Raw genomic sequence first — 13,464 nt, 5'->3', positions numbered from 1 at the left:
TCTGTCTGTTAAATATTGCCTGTCACAGATAATCATAATAAATACTAGAAAAAGGGAACTAGAAAGAGAAAAATTAGATACTAGACAGTGGAATGAGAACTTGAAACATTATGAAAGAACAAGCAGGCTCAAAACAAATTGAGGGTAAAATTGGGGAAGTTCCCTAATTAAAACAGTTTAATTGCAGTAGGTATGATTGTAATGACTTCATTCTCTTGTAAGTTGGAATGAGAGCTATTAAAATCTCAAACATTAAGCATTATTGAGGTCTTTCTGGGCTAAGGCAATTTTATTCCTGAACACACCTGTCTATTTTGAGTTCCTAAAAACAGTATTCCAGGTATTCTCTAACCCTCGGAGTATTCCAGAATCAAGGTTGTATTGATTGGATGTCTTGACTTAGCCACTGGAAATTCTGAAGCTCAGGAGGGCTGAGGTTGACTGACATGTTTGTATTTCTACAGTTACACAATGAATCCAGTGCACAGTCAGGATTGAGACCTAACCTGCCAGACACTGTCTAGCTCTCAGTCTTGATATTCCAACTGTCAGCAAGTCAAGTTACATGGCCCCTCTACAGCAAGGTTGCTGAAATGCTGGTAACCTACAAAGGAGCTTTTGCTGTAGGGGGGAGTTCTAACTTGCCACTGCAGTTCCAATGTTCTCTTTGACCCTTAAATTGGAAATGTGCTTGCTACTGTGATCCCCCACAGCAGTGATTCTATTCTCGGTTATTTTTTCTCCTCTCAGGAGACATATTGCATAGTCTGGTTGTCAAAACTGAGAGAAGTTGCTCCTGATATCTAGATGGTTAGAGGCTAAAGATGCTGTTAAATTTCTGCATATACAGGGCTGCCCCCACAGCAGAAAATTACACAACCCAAAATGCAGTAGTGCCAAAGTTGTGAAACCTGACAGAGAACTTAGTCTGTTCCTTGCTTTTGCCAATGCCACAATCCTTAAGAGTATGACACATCTTTTCTGTGTTTTCTTTTCCAAACAAAAAATACATCATTACTTTTCCAACAATATAATATGCTGATATAGATGTCATCTAGAAAGACGTAGATTTCAAAGACTCAGCCTGAGAAGTGTAGTCCTAAGTGGAGCAAATCCACTACAAATCTAAGATTGAGTGCTGTAAACTGAGCTACAAAATTGATGTTTTAATAAGTATTCCAGGTAATTCTGAATCAAATGATGTGAACTTTGAGGAACTGTTGGAGACCAGCTCCAACTATTGAGGTGTCTGGAGGCAAGACAGGCAGGACCCTAAGGTGGGAAGGCCTCAGCGAGTGGAGATTCCTAAAAAAGGGGGAAAGGGAGAAAAAAGGGGAAAGGGGAGCGAGGAAGATACGGGAGTCAGAGTTGGGTGCAAGTCTTCCTGCTCTGCCTTCAGCAGAGGTTTATTTTATACATTAGGAGCAAGCAGTGGGATGACATCAGCACATGAACTGGGCTGAGAGAAGGAACACTACCAAGAAATTGAGGTCTTGCTTTCAACCAGATCGATTGATTCTTGAAATAAATGTGTCTGCCTGAATTTCTGAACATAATGCACAGAGGAGTTCCTGTCACCAGCTCACTCTTCTGTTCCCCCAGTGTCTGCCCCACTTTAGTGAGCAAACGAATTGTAGATTCTGGCAACCAGGAAGATACAGGCTGAAAATACGTACTTCCTGCCATCAGTACATATGGATCGGTTCACATTAGCTAGCAAAGTAAAAAGTTGCACTTTACACAAACCCCCACTGTAGTTCTGAAGTCAGTCGGGCAGTGGCAAAAATCAAGATTGAGTGTATCTACATATTGTCATCTAGTTCACATTTTTCCATGTTAATACATGAGTGTATTATGAGAAATTTTGTCTCCGCGGTATAAATACAAAAAAAATTAACATCCTACAGAAAGAAGTTAGTAAATATTATTAAAATAAGTTAATGCATTCATACATTTTAAAGTAAGCCTGAATTCCTAAAATGGGTTCATCAAACCAGATGACTCAGCACACTCCCAAATATTGTGGAGTTGCTGAGTCAGCCCGAAGGTAGATACAAATAGCTTCATGGCTTATCCACAACTCACAGTCACAGGAATCATACTCACATTGTCATTTCATAATGTATTAACTATACCATTATGGCATGACAGTTGTCATCACTGGGATGAAAAACTTCAAACATTAAGATCTTTTATGATATCCCCATAATAATATTAGGCACTTACTACAGGTAAGCTCAATTGGGGATTTTGCAGATTCACACATGTTGAAATCCATTTTACTTAATGAAAAGATTTAAGCAACACAAGAGAAAGAATAGTAGTAGGCCTCCCTAGTGGCTTAGGGGTTAAGTCTCAGAGCTGGCACTGCTATGGGACAGCAGACCTCTCCTGATTCTCACCTGCTGCTCCCCTTAGCAGTGTATCTCAGTAAATCCATTTGTTTTGTCTCTGGTGAATCCTCTCACTCCCCGCACCCCCACCTATACTCCATTTCTTCTACTCAAATAAGTAATAGGCAAAACATTTTTAAAAATAAAAGAATTATGTCTTGCCTTTATTTTCCCTTTCCTCATCTACTATTAGTTTGAGGTTGTTTTTTATTAAGTACATATTTCATTGATAACTTGAATGAAAAGTAGGCTTTACTTTTTGACCTTTTGTGTGTGTGTGTGTACTATATTCCAGGAAAATCCCTGACACTGGTGGATTTTTTTTTTTTATTGTATGCCACTATTTCACCTAAATCTTCCTGAGGTTTATTCTTCAGTTAGGAGAACAACCTTGTGTTTCAACACTGCCTCTGTATTTCAGAAAGAATAGATTTTCTTTCCAGAGTACATAGTGAGGAAATGTAAAATAAATCTGCATGTGTTTATTTTTCCTACAGTGTTTTGCAAACCTAATGAGGTTTTGCAATCCTGTTCTGAGAGCTACTAGTAGAGAAAAAAGGGTGTAGCGTACTACTTGTTAGTGTTTGTTTTTCCATCATGCAATTTCCTAATTCCGGTCCTTAGACACTAAGTGGTACTGTAAAGAGGAGAGCACCTTTACAAAGGTGGAAACAGCCTTCCAAGGTAAAGAATCAAATCGTGACTATCCCCTGTTCTCTGTCACCTAACAAAATTAGGGTGTATAATGGAGTCAGTTACAAAAAAAAAAAAAAAGTGTGTTAAGCTTCTAATAGTTATTGTTTTTCTTTATTATTCCTTATCTCTGTGTATGTATGACTCCCTACTTTTGTATCACTTGGTCTGATGTTACCTGAATCCTCAATATGTAGAACCACTGGTGGACCTCAGAGCAATGTAAGCTGTTGAATTACTTATAAAACTATAAAGTCTAATGTAGATAAACTGCAAAGTACAACAGCTGAATTGTTTGACTGTATCCCTATTGTTTCGAAAAAATAATTTCTCCAGTTACCCATAGAAATAGACCTTCTTGTATGGTGCCTTCTTCATTTTTGGCTTTATAAACCTACTTAGAAAACACTTTATCAATTCTATCACTGTCTCTTCAACCTCTTCCACTTCTCCGTCTGTGATTACTGATTTTTGTAAATCCATGTTCTTTGTACTACCTTAACCACATTCTACACCAGTATGTTCTTTCCACAACAGAAAATGTAAAATGATTCAAGCATTTAAGAAAGGGTTAAAAATTTTCGTGAGGACAAATTTCCTCTTCACTGTCCCATGAAAATGACTCTTCTGATTTTTTCCAGCTGAATTCAACTCTCAATCCAGTGCACCCAGACTTGGACAGTCATATACCATGGCCCCAAGTACCAATTTTGAAACTCCTCATTATCTCCACCCATTAATAATACAGACTCTGAAACACGTTCCTTCCACACCCATTGTCATTGCTATTCAGCTCTCCGTAAGTGTCCTTGAACCACCTGAAACCAGGTTCATACATGGTCTTCTTCACTGTCTCTCCTCAGTTACGTTGACTTGAATATTTCATGCTATCGTCACCTTGCATTCAACTACCTTAAAAATTATTTTGCTGGCCCTCCTTGGTGGCGCAGCGGGTTAAAGCACAGCACTAAGAAGTCAAAGCCACTTCCGCATGAGTTCTATCCCCGCCTGCCCCGGAGGTGACCACATGGCGTGGCAGACCTCTCCTGACCCGCCCGCTGCTCCCCTCAGCAGTGTACTTCGTTGATCTGCCTGTTCTGCTCCCCACTCTGTCTCTGGTGAATCCTCTCACCCTCCGCATCTCTGGCCTGTACCCCAGTTCTGTATGAATAAATAAATAAATCTTTAAAAAAAAATTATTTTGCCTTAGCTGATCTTTTACAATATCTTCAACTCACCAGAGACTATTAAGTTTATACACTTGGCTTTTGTTACACCTTTTTTGACTGTGGCTGGTTTGCCGTGCTGAGCTTTAGCCCACTGTGCCACCAGGGAGGGCCCCTCATCTCTAATTCTTTTTTTTTTTTTTAAAGATTTATTTATTTGTGCATACAGAACTGGGGTACAGGCCAGAGGCTCAGGGGCAGTGAGAGGCTTCACCAGAGACAGAGTGGGGAACAGAACAGGCAGATCGACGAAGTACACTGCTGAGGGGAGCAGTGGGCAGGTCAGGAGAGGTCGGCTGCCCATGCGGTCACCTCCGGGGCAGGCAGGGATCGAACTCATGAGGAAGCGGCTTTAACTTCTCAGTGCTGTGCTTTAACCCGCTGCGCCACCAGGGAGAGCCTCATCTCTAATTCTTAATGATCCTCCTGAAGTATGTTCGTTCATCCCTTCTCCACAGTGTAATTTTCATCTTAAGAAGTTTTAAATTATATTTTCTCAGTTCCAACCAATTCCTCTCTGTTCTCAGTAAATTTACATTTCTTGCAGTTAGTGTTTAATTTGTAAACTTAGTAAATCATTCACTTTTAATATATTAGTTTTATTGAGTTAATATTAAATAATCATTATCAACCCAATATTAATGTTTTCTTACATAATATGTTGCCTTTAAGAAATTCCATGAGCAAAAGATAAAACTGAGCACTTTAGCTCAGTTCCAACTGTAATCAGAATGCTAAATATAAACACAAACACTTCAGAACTACATAAAAAAATGTTTCTACCTAAAGGCAGAAGATCACTCACAAAAGTACCATAACTCAACTGATACTGTTTCCTCACCAGCAGATAGAAAGCCAAAGGACAGCAGAGTAGCCTCCACAAGCTGAGAGAAATTGTCAACCTAGAATGGTACTTTATGAAGATTAGAGGTGTAAGAAGAAATGTGAAGCAAAATAGTGAAGGTAAAAGGTAAGGTAAACAAAAATGACTGTATATGAATTTATAATAAACCTTAGTTTGGGGCCCTCACTGGTGGCGCAAGGGGTTGAAGCACAGCACTGAGCTTCAGCACTATGAGTGTCTGCAAGCTCATAGTGCAGCAGGATCCCCAGCCAGAGAGGTGACCCACATAGTGCAGCAGACTTCTTCTGTCTCACCTACTGCTCCCCTTAACAGTGATTTCAGTAGATCAACCTGTTCAGCTTCCCACAGTCTCTGGTGAGTCCTCTCACCTCCCGTACCTCTGGCCTGTACCCCAGTTCTTGTATCCATAAATAAATAAATCTCTGTAAAAAATAAAAAACAAGTTAGTTTGTACAAGGACTGTTTAAAATACTAGGTAAAAACAGAATTGACAGGAAGAGGATTGGATTTAAAGTATCACAATGTTACTTGTTCAAGAGCAGAAAACACTGTTGATTAGCATTATGCTATGTTACTCAATTAATTTAAAACTGTTAGGATAACTAAAAGGAAGAGAGAGTACACATAATCCAGTAAGTAAAGTAGGAGCATTGTTCTTCCCACCTCAACCACACACACACAAAAGGAGGAAAAAATAGTTGGGAAACACTGTAATTGTAGAAATAAATGTAAAAATTTAGCTATCACAAAGAATATAGAATGTTAAGTGCTCCAAAATATTTCAATTGGAATTTTTGATATTAAAATTACTTTAGGCCCTCCCTGGTGGTGCAGCAGGTTAAAGCACAGCACTAAGAAGCTAAAGCCACTTCAGCATAAGTTCCAACCTCCTCCCCCAGGGAGGTGACCACGTGGTGCAGCAGACCTCTCCTGACCCGCCCACTGCTCCCCTCAGCAGTGTACTTCCACAATCAGCCTGTTCTGCTCCCCACTCTGTCCCTGGTGAATCCTCTCACCACCCCTGGCCTGTACCCCAGCTCTGTATGCATAAATAAATAAATCTTTAAAAATATATATATATATATATTTAAAGATAGACAAATTAAACCAATGATTAGATAAAGAATATTCTAATAAAAAGGTTTATAACTATACTAATTATAAGTGCAAAACAAGAAGAACTTTTAGAAATAAATCAAATTGCCATATCCCAAATTGCCATGTAATGATAAGAATCATTTCACTATAAAATAAAACAATAACAGCCTCAAGGAAAACTGGCAAATCACCCATCCAGGTAGATTTGTAGTGTACATTGCTAAATGAATCTGACAAATTTCAGTTCTCGTATAGTGAATGTTTTGTTTTGCTCCCCAAAAAATGTTGGATTCCCAGGGGGATGGTGGAGGTAGGACTTTGGAGAGGTGATTAAGTCATGAAGATGACTAGTACCTTAGCAAAAAAGATCTCAGAAAGACCCTCACCCTTTCTGCTATGCGGTTATAGAGAAGACAGGTCCATGTAGCAAGTAGTGCCTGTCCTCACAGAAAGTGTGCTGACACCCGGTTCTGGAGTTTCCAGCCTGTAGAACTGCCAGGAATAATACAGTTTTGTTGTTTATAGACCATCTGGTCTATGATGGTTTGTTGTAACAGCCCAAACTGACTAAGCACAAGATAATTTAAAGAAGACAAAACAAAAAAGCTCAGACATAAATCAGAAAGTTACTCAACCTTATCAACATGGTGTACTGGTAATCGTTAACAGCTGACCTTTCAGAGGAAATAAAGCCTGATTTGTAATATTTGCTGTTATCCATGTGGCAAATATCATGGGCGATTCAAACTTCTAATATGATGTCACAGGGTGACAAAAGCCAGTTCCAACATACCAGAACATTTGTAATCAGAGACTTTTAAATAGCAATACAGTAAAAGCATTTTCTGACACCAGAATGATACAATTTTAGTCAATTAACAGAGTTGGCAAAAATATGAAACAATAGTAACTTTCATCCACTGTGGTAGTTAATCAGATTAATCACTGTGGCTGAATACAGGCATATCCTATAACTCATAGATTCCACTCCTTCAGACCTTTGTATTTAAAATACAAGCTCAATATTAGTGCCCAAGAGTAGACTTGGTGTTTCTTTACATAATCCTGAAAAAATGAAGTTAAAATTAATTTTTGAGTAGTCCTCTAACCGTGCTGATATGTATCATGCAGGGGACTGAGTTGATTAGATTTTCACTTTTATTTTTTTATCTTTGTAAAATATTTAATGCATGCATGCATGCAAGAAGTAGGGTACAGGCCAGAGGTGTGGGGTGAGATGATTCACCAGAGACTGAGTGGGTTGCAGGACAGGTGGATCTACTGAAAGACACTGCTGAGGGGAAACAGCAAGTGAGAGAGGTAAGATCGCTGTGCCATGTAGGTTACCCCCTGGCCAGGGATCGAGCATATGCTGCAGTGGCTACAGACAGCTTCATAGTGTTGTGCTCCAACCCATTGTGCCACCAGAGGGCCCCTAGATTTTCATTTTTAAAAGACCATTCTGATATAATGTAGAGGCTCTTTTGGAGAAGGGCAACAAGAGACCCCCCTTCTCCCCCAAAGCAGCAGTTACTGCAGTTGTCAACTAGGCAGTCAGCAGCCAGGGTAGAGAGATGACAGATTTGAGGCTTTCTAAAACATGATTAACTGTCTCACTACTAATATTAAATGTGAGAAATAAGGAAAGAGAAGAGTCAGGAGCAACTCCTGAATGTCTGCCCTGAGAATCTAAGTAGGTGGTGCATTTCCTCAAAAGGAGGAAGAGCAGACTTGAAGGGGAGAGGAAGAACAGATGCGCTCAGTTCCTGACTTGTCCATGAAATATCTCATGGAGATACTAGATACCAGAATCCAACAAAGAAGGCACAGAAGAGAGTAGAGTCAACTTGGGAGAAAATATAGTAAAACAAGTACATGAACCAGAGGTTTAGGATTTGGAAACCAGTAGCATGGTGCAAATAGAATCCAAATGGGGAGCTTTTTAAAGAGAAGAGTGTGGTCAGTTTTACCTAATATACTAGGTAAGTAGAAGCTCTAGTGCAATGGAAATTGCCTTTTGTGCTGCAGAGTTCATTAGTAGCTCAATAGAGAGTACTTTTGTAGAGTAGTTTGTAACATATCCAGATTAGGGAGTGGGGAAAAGAGAGTGAGGAAATGGGTATAACCAGGTAGGTTCTATTCTTTTTAATTGAAAGGAAAGTAATAAATGGAAACTATTTTTGTACTGACTAAAATGCATTAGCAAGTTTTCCTTTTGTCAAGAGGAAATATTCTTGAAATTCTACCAACTAGTTCCATAATTTGATAAAAAAATACTTTTTTTCAAAGAGTAGGAAGGACTTACCATCAAAATAAAAACTAGTCCTCAGGAAAAGATGTTTGATAACCTTAATCATATATCTACCATAGTTGATAGATGATAGCCACATAGGTAGATATAACTTGCCATGTGGGTAGATACGAACAGTAATTACTTCTTTATTATTTTATCATAGATGGCATAAAATACCAGAGCAGTATTCTCTTGGGGATTTTGGCAGTAAGTGGAGGAGGTTAGAAACCATATCTAAGTGTTGAATATAGAAGAGTCTTGAGTATGTGTAGTTACTAAACTCAAGAAGCTAATAGCAAATCTTCCTATTATTTGAACATCTCTTGACATATGATGTTAATGCAGTTCTTTTATTTACTCAATATTTAACCGACAAACATTTATTTGTTATTAACCACTACTGCTTAATACCATTCACTAAGTGCTGAGAATAAGTAGTAAACAAGACAAAATATCTGTCATTGTAGAACTTACATTCTGGTCAGCATACTCAAATGCACAACAAATTTAAAAGGAAATTCAATATGTGTTATGTCAAGTGGTGATGATGTTTGGAGTTAGGTCAAGTTGGGAAAGAAGGAGAAGGAATTCCTATGTTACAGATGATGCTGAATGAAGGCCTCTCTAATAAGGGGCTATTTGAGCACGTCAGTGAGTCATATAGATGTCTGGGAAAGAACATTGCAGGTAGAGGAAGCATTAAGTACTAAGCTCTTCAGGTGGAAAATACTTAACATGTTTGAAGTTCATAAAGAAGACCAATGTGACTGGAGCATCATGGAAAAAGGCAAAGCTGGTAGGATATGGTAGATCGGAATGTTCGTAGGGCAGAACACAATATTATCTTTCATTCTGAGTGAGGGAGAAGTTTTTGAACAATTCTGAGGCTAGATGTGATAGGATCTGGGTTATGTGGTGTTTACATAAATGAAGGACACCAATTCCAAGGTTACTGTATTAATCCAGATGAGCATAACTTATATCAAGTTAGAAACAGAAATGGTAAGAAGTGGTTGAATTCTGTTTATGATGTATTTTAAAGATAGAACCCATAAGATTTACTGGTATGCGGGGTGGGTAGTAAGAAAGAAAACGTGAAAGGTAAATATAAGACCTTAAGCCTAAGAAAACCAAAAGTGTGACTGCCATTTACTGAGATGGATAAGATTGAGAAAGGGATAATATATATTGAAAAAGAGTGAATAATTACATTTTGGTCATGATAAGTTTAAGATGCATATTAGTTACTCAAAGTAGATGATGTTGAAAAGATGACTAGATACAACAGTCTAAGTTTAGGAAACAGGTCTGACTAGTAACGTTAAATTGAGAACCATCAATATAAGAAAAGATATGAAGGTCATGAGAATGGATGAGGTTATGTAAGAGGTGAACAAGGGTAAAGAGTAAAAGACTTCTGAAGAGTGATCCCTGGGGTACCCAAGTGACCTAGAGATAAGTTGATGAGGAGAAACCATCAAAGGATATTTAAGATGTGGTCAATGGGAAAGAGAAAATTCAGAGTGGTAATCTAGAAATAAAACACATTGTCTCAGTGTCCAAGATAAAACCATGGGATGGCGTACTAATGTGTAAATGGGCAAAATAGAGGCAAGCACATTGCAAGAGAAGAAGTCAAGAAACTAGGATATTGGAAGGACTGTCTTTGCAGCTACCATCACCAAGAATATCATCATATTAGATATTAGATCATATTAGAAAGTGTGGCTGTGAGCCATGTGTGAAAAATCTTCAGGGTGTGCGGGAAGCAGGAAACAACGGAGGTCTGCACATCTCTACAATGAGACGGCAAGGGCTGTCACATCTGGTCATTGTGAGTGTTCTGACTGGTCATATATCAGGTTGGTCATATGACATGTTCATCTTCAACTACTCTTTAACCTATAAAAACGGTAATTCCATATGGTTCAACCTAATGTAATGGAACATATGCAAACGATATCTGAGTTGTGACTGACTACATAAGTTATGTATATTTGTGTTAGGACCATTTTCTCTTTCGGCTGTATACTTGCTGAGATCAAGAATTCATGTTACTGCCTGCATATCTTTAATAGCACCTAATGATCTGCTTTTGTAATTTTAGTTGATGCCTGAGTACTTTTAATACATACATTGTTGTTGTTACTATTGCTATGGTTCACTACTGTTACCATTTCCTAATGATACTCATTTCTCACTTGAGAAGTATGTACAGCATTACATGGGGATCAATATCAGCTTTATTGCTGTTCAAGTTGGAATAGGAAAAAACCAGCTTCAACCTAAGGCGAGAGAGGATCCCAACTCTTCCTCTGGTGTGAATTCATGGATGCAGTGACTTCACAAGTGCGAACTATTTCCCTGGGGTACAATTTTTATGATAAGGAGAAGTAAACTAAGGCGAGATGAAGCTGGGGAAAAGGTAGCAAATGCATATACAGATCTTTCTTGACTTGTGATGGGTTATGTCCAAAAAACAAACCCATCACAAGTTGAAAATATCCTAAGTAAAAAATGTAGTTAATACACCTAATAGATTGAGCATCATAAATTAGCCTAGCTTATCTTGAATGTGCTCAGAACCCTCACAAAAGCCCACAGCTGGAAAAATCAGCTAACCCAAAGTCTGTTTTATAATGAAGTGTTGACTATCTCATGTAATTCATTGAACTCTGAACTGGAACTAAAAAAACAGTTTATAGAGCCAGGTTGTTTACTCCTATGACCGCATGGCTGACTGGTAGCTGCAGCTCACTGCTGTGACTCCCTTCTGCTGTCCAGCATCACCGAGTATGATGCCATACATTGTTACCCAGGAAGAGGTCAAAATTCAAAGCATGGTTTCTACAGAATGCATATCGCTCTAACACCAGCATAAAGTTGAAAATGATAAGTTTAATCTCTGTACACTGGTGACCATCTGTACTTACAAAAGTCTCCTTTCCTTGACTAGCTTCTCTCCACGTCTTCCAGTACTATCCTTTCATGATGTTTCTTCGGCATCTTCACAGTCAACATGTTATTTATGTTTTTAAAACTGGTTGGAGAAGTGCCTGTTTTTGAAGATGTGGTCAAAGGCAGCAACTACATCCCCTCTGCTCTTGTCATCCAGGGTTTGCTGCAGTGAGCTTAGCACTGTGGGAGGAACAGGTTGGAATGAGAGAGCCAGAGAGGCCAGGCTACCCATGTGCAGTGACCCTTCTAGGTATCTACCAATTAAGTAAATCACTCTTCCCCTAATAATGAAGACGGAGACATGAATTGAAGGAACTAGAGAGAAAAGTGGAAGTTTTCTCCCCCAAATGTCTGATAGTAGATGCAGGTTTTGTGAGGTGTAAGGCCCTTAATATTTAGATGGATCTCTTGAAAGAAAAGAATACAAAGTTATAAATGTAAAATAAGATTAAAAGCTTCAAAGAGGCCAACACAAATGAATGTCCTGAAACTTTAGCTTTATTGCTTTGCAGGAAATTCCCCTCTTCCCTGAAGAAGGTCAAAATAGCTATTCTTATGTGTACAATAGGTAGAATTCAACTTGCTAGAAAACCAAGTTGAACTGGCTAGTTAATAAGGGGCAGTGGCTCATGTCCAATTGCATGACAGGCTCTATGGTTGATCTAGCAGCTTCACACAGTCACAGTGACCCAGATTATTCCCCATCTTTCCTCTGTGCTACCCAGTGTCTTGTCCTCGTCAGGTGGCTCCCTCGCCGTTTACAGCAGAAATGCCAGCAGCAATGGGGGCTGCCAGTTCACCCTTTCTTATTAGAAGAAAAAGGACAATTGTTTCAATTGTACCAAATGTCCTGAGCTATAAACCTTGGCTTGTTGGATTCAAGAATTTGAGTGGCTAAGTCTGAGAACCAGGAGTACTGCAAGAATGGTAGGACGACCTCAACAGCCAGATCAACCAGGGATAAGGCTACACTTCATCCTTGTCCCCTGTCTGCTGCATAAGGGAGGAGTGGGGTTGAGGCTGGTGAAACAGCCACAGTGTTCAGTCAGAGGGTAGAGGATAGAATAATGAAATATATGTATCGAGCGCTTTTAAGATGGTCATTTGATTTACATTCCTCCCCTCCATCTTCATTATTCTCACCATGAGACGGCCTTCCCAGGGAGGCAGGAAATTTTGTTCACTATTTACCCAGAATCTAGAATAAGTGGTCAGTTTTTATTGAGAGAATATATGCTTTTAAATACAAATTTATAAAAAGCAGTGAACTGAATTATTGGTTTATATAAAATGAAACATTGCAGAATATGAAATCAGAACAACAAAAAGATTTAGAGATTATTGGATTTGAGTTGATGTGACAAATAATTTTTAAGTCAGAGCAATAGTCTCATCAAACAAAGTGGAACTAGGACAAAGGGATTTTTTTAAAGCAGCTCTGGAAATTGACATATCTGAGGTGTCAGGAATTCAATCAGACATCAAAAGCATTTCACAGAGAAACCAAAAGATAAATGCAAAGCGAAGGATAATTAACCCCTTTGACATAATGTAAGGGGACAGATTACATATAAGCACTAAATGTGTCACATAATGCAATTTCTTTAGTCCAACATAATGATTTAACTTACTTTTTTATATAAAAATAAATCACAAAGGAAGTCATCTTAGTTAAGGAAATGGGTGATAAAGTTGTTGAAGGAAAAAAATCATGTAGCAAGTTTTCATGGTTTCTATTTTCCATATTTTAATATCACTTATTCTCTACATCCTGTGCTAAACAGATAGACAAAAGCCCAAGCTTTGAAATTCAGATTACATTTGAAATACAATAAACTTTCTAAAAAATTAAGGTAACTCATTTGTAAATACTTTGGATAAGGGCTTTAAAAAACAAACTGAATATAGGAGTGTATTTCCCTCCTAAAGCCTTCTTTT

Source organism: Condylura cristata, unplaced genomic scaffold (genome assembly GCF_000260355.1).
Source record: "Condylura cristata isolate star-nosed mole 26May11 unplaced genomic scaffold, ConCri1.0 scaffold00014, whole genome shotgun sequence".
In the NCBI taxonomy this organism is placed as follows: domain Eukaryota; kingdom Metazoa; phylum Chordata; class Mammalia; order Eulipotyphla; family Talpidae; genus Condylura; species Condylura cristata.
The sequence above is the reverse complement of the archived record's forward strand: the minus strand, read 5'-3'. Positions refer to the sequence as shown.